The sequence below is a fragment of the Trachemys scripta genome, chromosome 16, assembly GCF_013100865.1.
Source record: "Trachemys scripta elegans isolate TJP31775 chromosome 16, CAS_Tse_1.0, whole genome shotgun sequence".
Taxonomy (NCBI): Eukaryota; Metazoa; Chordata; order Testudines; family Emydidae; genus Trachemys; species Trachemys scripta.
In genome coordinates, this window is record NC_048313.1 from 22,137,673 (window position 1) to 22,145,072 (window position 7,400).

Consider the following 7,400-nt stretch of genomic DNA (forward strand, 5'->3'; position numbering starts at 1 on the left):
CCAAAGGCAGGAGTTGGAGCCAGAGTTTTACTTTCTAAATTGAACCAAATCCCGGGTGATTCCTGGGAAGGGGCATCAGTAATCTGAGGTTTATGCAGCAGTGACTGGAACTCTCTGCCGTTCCATACAGCACCCCTCTGACCAGTTACCTCTGCACCTGCTGGGTTCTCAGTCATTGCTATTGGAACCATTCATTACTTAATGGCTTTGGCTGTTAGGGCCAGAATTTCAACGCTCTTTAGGTGCCCAACGCAGCAGATTGGCACCTCGTGGGCTCTACAAATCACCTAAGCAGGTTCGCCGCTGAACTCCCACTGAAAACAATTTTGGGGCCCAACTTGAGACCCGGCTCCTCACTGCCTCACCTGGAGGTGCCCGTCACTCTGCAAATCAGCGGGGCCAAGCAGCGCAGAAATAACACCTGAAATGTGGCCTTTGGCACCCCATTTAAACTGCTCTTTTTGCAAACCTGGGGTGAGGCGTCTCGTGATGGGCACCAGTGAAAACTCGGCACCGAGAATCACAGGCAACTTCTGACCATTTATTATTTAATTGAGTATTTATTGGGCTGTTCCAATGTGATGCCCAAAAGCTCGCTGCTCCCTTTGGCTGTGGAAATCCCCTGAGCTCCATCCCTGACCTCAATCACTGCCAGTCTCTGCGTTGTGCTTGCCCAGTATCTGGGTGCTCCATTTCGGTAGGACCCTCCTCTGTTTGCTCTGGATAGCAGTGCAGTGAGAGGGATTCCAATGGGGATTTATCACCCCTCCCATGCACTGGGGTCTTGCAAATCACCACAGCGTTATATTTGCTCTTAGTCCTGCGCCAGTTCTTTCCACCGCAGCAGGGTCATGGCTTCATTGCACGCTCAAGCAGCGGATGCAATCACTGTTGGGCCTTTAATCAGGATTCATGGAAAGAGAAACCGCCTTAGGTCACACACTCTAAAGGCACCATTGTCATAAAATCTACAGTCCAAACGAGAAGTTAAAAGTATTTTCAGGTTTTATGTCTACCCCTCGGCCCCTGCTCTGAGCCGCTCACTCACACGGGTGCGTGCACACACACACCCTGGCACCTGCCCTTCACCTCAGATCAATTTTTGTTATTTTACAATGGTGTTTCCCTGTTGTTTAAAGATGTTTGTCTCTGTCCTGTCGCTGTGAGGCACTCAAACAACCGGGGAAGCATGGAAACAACCTGTCTCTGCACAGAATGCCGCTACATGGACACGGTAGTACACTGAAAACTAGAGTTGGTTGCCTCTTGTGCCTGTCATTGTGAGGTGTGGGTGCCCACGCAACTACAGTGGGTGAAATACAGTCAGATGGCAGGAGGTGGCTTTTAAATTGACGGTGTTTCTTTAAGTGTCCTTTATAGGGTCGTTAACTATTAGGCCTAATTAGCACTGATTTATTGTGCAATCCCAGTGACGTTAGTGCTGAAAGTGACTCTGCTAATGTAATACCAGGGTGAAGATGGTCCAGCAGTAAGTGTGACTGCTGGAGGCAGCAGTTTAAACACTCAGACGGAGAAGTCAGAAGGCGAGTTTTGTTCCTATGAAGTTAATACGGACAGATCTGTTATTGCTCCAACTGGACAGTGTAGCAGAACATTTATTAGTGGTGAGTTCGCAGAAAGTTTCGGGCATCTACGGCTTGAGCGAAAGGCCATTTGAGTCAATGCAAAGACACTCTATGACTTCACTGGGCTTTGGATCAAGACAAGCCGCTAATGCCCTGCGTGCTTTGGGTTGTCTCTAGAGATGGAGTGCTTTCCCATGCTGTGTGCCTCAGCGGGACATCTGAGAATGAAAGTCCTTGGCATCAATGGCCACTTTTTGCAAATGCTGAGCCACGTGTCAGCGTGAATGTGGGTGTCGGGCTTGCTAAGATGTGCACGTCTGCATCTGTTTCTGTGACTGCGTGTGCATGTAGTTAAACTGGTCCGTGTTTGGCAGGGGTTTCGTTCCTATGATAAACCGATGAGTGAAAGCCCCTTCAGTGAAATAACTCTTGTAAATATCCCCCCAGTCCTGTAAGTACAGAGCTATTGGTGTTCTTAATAGTCCTGTTTCATATTCAGCCCAGATGGCTCCAAAATGCTTGCTAGAAACCCTGGTCTTTTTGTGATACATTGGTCTCCAAAATGGATGATTGTTTGTACTGTGCATTCCTGCCACAATGATACCAACTGACAGCTCCAAGTTAGGCAGGGAAATAATGGGCAGTGGAACTTACAAGGTAGAGGGCAAAAGGAAGAAACAGCAGCGCTCAGGGAAATGCTCTTTAGTTACAAAAGCTGCATCTCTCTCGCCGGTCAGTTAGCGAATGCCGTGTTTGCAATGGGGCTGTCATTTCATAATGCAAAGCAGCTAATGCCTACTGAGTTTGCAGTATACTTGTCTCCACTGGAACCTTGCCTATTAAATATCAAAGGCCGCTGAACAGCTGAGTGTGCATATATGCTTGTGAAGCCGGAGACATCATTGGGGGCGAGGAGGGAGCCCCTTGGCAAGAAAAGTGAATGTTTGAAATCCACCGAGCTCGCAATTTTCAGAAAAAAAAAAAAATCTTGAGCGCATTAAAACTGATGCCTTGTTCCTTTTCCTGATGAATGGGGAGAAAATGAGGGTATAATTTAAAATCTCCAGGGAAAAGAATTCTGGAGCTGTTAAGGGTGATATTCTCTGACTGACTTTAAATTGGCTCCTTGGATTCATTGTATTTTTACAATGCCCTTACACAGTTATCCAATCTGAAAAGCCTCTGATGGAATTCAGCACTTGCCTGTTGAGGACTGGTGCCCTTAATCGGAGTCTGCTCTGTAGGATAGTTATTTCCTTTCCCCCTATTTTAGAACGAGGTCCTACAAAATAATGCGAAAGCATCAGGCAACAAAGGGGAAGATAAGCGGGAGGCTTCCTCCTCCAGATCCGCGCCTGCTTGGGCAGCCGATTTGGGACAATGTCATGGACTCAGGAAAAGGCAGTGAGATCCTGCCAATGAAAATCGTGCTATGGATCAGGGAAACAGAATCCTGTCTGATTGGTCTGGTTGGGTACAGCAAAATTATAACAAAGAAAGAAAGAAAGAAAGAAAGGTCTGTGGCAACCGTGTAATGCTATTCAGGGGTAAACCATTGGGGTTACACTGCTGGAAGTGAGAGCCCTTCATACACTTTGTTCTTAAGTATGAAAGTTAAATGGTCCACGGGCTCTTCCCCATGTGAGAGGGGGCATCTGGTATGGGGTTAATTGGGCAGCCACAGGGGGAGAGAAGTGGAAAGTCGAGCTGGGGCTCTAGTGTCAAGCTGGTGTTGTTTGCAGTTCTGCCTTACCATTTGGCTTTAAAGTGACAAAAAGGATTCTCTCTTCTGTAATTTCCACAGCTGTGCTGGGTGTTTATGTGACTCCCCAGGCCCAGACTGGCCTGGTCTGGCTCCTACGGAGGATTCTGCTAAGCCCCCACTGCCCCACGGGGGGGATTTTTCTTTGCAAGGCTCTAACCCTCAGTAACAGTCAGACATTAATAAGGGCCTTTTCCTCTGGCTGGGCCAAAGCAGAATTCAAGCAGTGTCCTGTGGGTCCATACCTGTCTGTCTACCTTGCTGTTTTTACAAGGCTGCCCATCACCATGGTGCTGCATTTCTCTGCACTTTTAACATGTTCACTAGGCCACAAGAAGTAGCAGAGAGGGGTCTGTTGACAGTAGATTCCTTCCGTAGCGATGTTTCACTCTTATTGCTGCAGAAATATTAGAACAGATTTTCTTTGTGTTTTATTCTTCTACATCTTTTGCTTTCTACGGTGCTGGCCCTGTAGGGTGCATGTTAAATATAGAATCCTAGGACTGGAAGGGACCTTGAGAGGTCATCTAGTTGACTCATGGCAGGACTACGTCTTATCTAAGTATATCCAGGGGTCGAGCCTTGACTGCTGTTAATTCTCAGTGCTTCCTTGCCTTCAGTGGAGCTATGACAATTTATACAATTTATACCAGCTGTTGTTTGCCTCAGTTGGCTGTGCCGGGTCCAGACCTGGATCTGCGCCTGTGCAGTGCTCTTCACTACCTGGCTCAGGTAGCATCAGTGCCCCTTGCTCTCATGCAGGGCACTGATGCTTTCACCTTATCCTGCTCAGTTCGGTGGGCAGTCGTGTATGGCTACAGCTGCGTCTGCCTCTGCCCCGAGCGGGTGCTCGCAGGGTACGTCTACCTTGGAAGAAAAGACCTATGGCATGGCCCCTGCTGTGTCTCTAGGTCTAAAGGGGGCTGTGATCGCAGTAGCCCTAGCACTAGGCCTAGCCCAGCATTGGCACCAACCCCTGACTGCTGGACCAGCAGCGGGGCCCCAGGAGGGAGACCAACATGTCAAGGATTTCCAGCACGGCTGCGGGGCTGCTTTAGACCATCTGACTGGACAAAAGGCTTGGGGGGAGGCTCCCACAATGGGGGGTTCAGTGACTGTTGGAACAGCTCAGGGGGCTCCTGTGTCCTGGTGGGTAGAGGAGAGCAGGGTAGAGCTCTGCAGCCTTGTGGGGCATTCCTGCAGTGTTCACGCTTACTCTCTGCCCTCCTGAGTGTCGCTTCCTGCCCCCTTCCCGACGTACACAGGTACACCCCCCACCCCCATCCCCATGCTGCATGGTCAGTGACCAGCCAAGTACCCTGAAAACACCACGTGGGAATGGCTCTGTGTCCAGAGTTGGGGAGCAGCCAAGTTCTTATGGGCCACTGGAGTCTCCACCACAGTCCCTCTGATCCTCAGGGCCCTCGGCAGAGGGAGCCGACCCCAATGTCCCTGCTAGGAAAACCCAGCAGAGTCACCTACAAGCTGGAGCCAATTTCTCTCCCATAGGGAGTGGATCTGAATTCAGCCAAGTGTGGGGGTGCGTGTGTCCCCTCATTCTGGCCCCTGCACTTCGTTCCCATCCTCTTGATGGATTATAAATACCCAGCCATCCGGGATCAAAGGGATCTGGGCCTGAGAGAACAAGCTCTTCTGGGAGGCACCAGGGAGCTCTGAGCTGGGACAATTCATTTGGCATTGCATCATTTTTTCCAGCTGGGTAAGAGGTACCGGAGGGGCAGGGCACATCCCGAGTTGTGTGAGGGAGGGGAATAAGGAGCAATCACTCCACTGCATGTGTGCGCGTGTGGATTCATGGATTCTAAGGCCAGAAGGGATCATTGTGGTCATCTAGGCTGACTTGCTGTTCACACAGGCCAGAGACCTGCCCCCAAATAATCCCTAGAGCCGCTTTTAGAAAAAACTTCCAATTTGGATTGAACATTTTTCAGTCACGGAGAAACTACCATGACCCTTGGTAAGTTGTTCCAGTGGTTAATTACTCTCGCTGTTAAAAATGTATGCCTTATTTCCGGTCTGAATTTGTCTGCCTTCAACTTCCAGTCACTGGATCACGTTAGACCTTTCCCTGCTAGATTGAAGAGCCCATTAACAAATATTTGTTCTCCATGTAGATACGTGCTGTAGAACTAATCAAATCACCCCTTAACCTTCTCTTTGTCAAGCTAAATAGATCGAGCTCTTTGAGTCTATCATTATAAAGCAGGTTTTCTAATCCTTTAATCATCCGCATGGCGCATCTCTGAACCCTCCAATTCATCCACATCCTTCCTGAATTTTGGGCACCAGATTTGGACACAAGCTTCCCGCAGTACCAGTGCCAAATACAGAGGTAAAATAACCTCTCTACTTTCCTTCGAGTTTCCCTTGTTTATGCATCCCAGGATCACATTAGCTCTTTTGGCCACAGCGTCGCACTGGGAGCGCATGTTCAGCTGATTATCCACCATCCAAATCTTTAACAGAGTGACTGCTTCCCAAGATAGAGTCCTCCATCTTATAAATACGGCCTGCAGTCTTTGGTTCCAGATGCATGCATTTACATTTAGCTGTATTGAAACACATATTGTTTGCAAGTGCATTATTTACCAAGTAGGATGACCAGACAGCGAATGTGAAAAATTGGGACTGTCCCTATAAAATCTGGACATCTGGTCACCCTATTACCAATTGATCTAGATCAGTGACCTGTCCTCTTCATTATTTACCACTCCCCCAAGTTTTGTGTCATCTGCAAACTTTATTAGTGATGATTTTATGTTTTCTTCCAGGTCATTGATAAAAATGTTAAATAGCTTAGGGCCATAACCAATTCCTGCAGGACTTTGCTGGAACTGTATCCGCTTGAAGCTCCCCCGTTTACAATTACATTTTGAGATCTATCTGTTAGTCAGTTTTTAATCCATTTAATGTGGGCCATGTTAATTTTATAGCTTTCTAGTTTTTTAATCCAAATGTTGTGCGGTACCAAGTCAAATGCCTTATGGACGTCTAAGTATATTACGACAACACTAGTACCTTTATCAACTAAGCTTGTGATCTCATCAAAGAAAGGTATCAAATTAGCTTGGCGGGATCTATTTGTGTGAGGATGTGAGGCAACCGTTTGGGGTTTGTCAGTACCTTTTCCCAGCTCCACTTCTGAGGAGCATGCTGATTAGTAACCAATCATTGCCGATAATTAATAACAATTGTCATTTCTACAGCCCCTTCCCCTCAAAGCACTTTGCAAACACTCGGGAATGAGGCCTCTGGATATACTGTCCAAAAAATGTGGCCCACCTCTAGCTGCGAATTCCATGGTTCCTGTCCAACCCTGGGGGAGAGGGGGTTCTTCCTTCTGTGCTCATGAGTGAAGTGCATTGAGTTCTGTGAGTGGAAGGGGCTGTAGAAACGCAAAGTGACCCTAGTGATGGAAAATTCCATTGCTCTTGTGCAGCAGAACTGTCGTGGGCAGTCACTGTTGTGGAGGCAGCTCTCAGGAAGCTGGGGCCAGTCCCAGACTCCGCTGTATTCAGTGGGGAGAGCAGTGCACCCCTCCTTCCCCTGCCTCCCGGGGCCTTTATTTGGATGTTGTACTAGCTGGAGCTTTTTCAGGGCATGTGCCTTCCTTCCTAGCTGTAATGAGTTGCAATCCTGAAGCCTCGAGCCATGGATGTGCAGATCACACGTGGTCTGTGGTCTGACAGGCTGGGCCACAGCCTTCCAGCCAGCAGCAGGAGGAAGTGGATGGGTTAGTTTGGCAGAGAGGAGTTCAGAGGGCCCCCCGCGGCTGTGGAGTAGCTTAACAAACGGAGGGCTGTTGTTGTCAACAACAGGGGCTCCTATGATTGTGGTCCGTTTCCAAAGCTGTTTTCTCTTCCTACCGGCATCGCCTCATTCTTTGGCCAGCTACTCTGCACCCCGGCACTGATCTTGGCCAGCCAGGCGCTGGGAAAACTGGGAGATGCCATTGCTTGTGATCCTCATCATGGAGCAACATGGCCTCTCCAACCATTACTGCCAGTGGACTCCCCTCTGACCTTCCATGT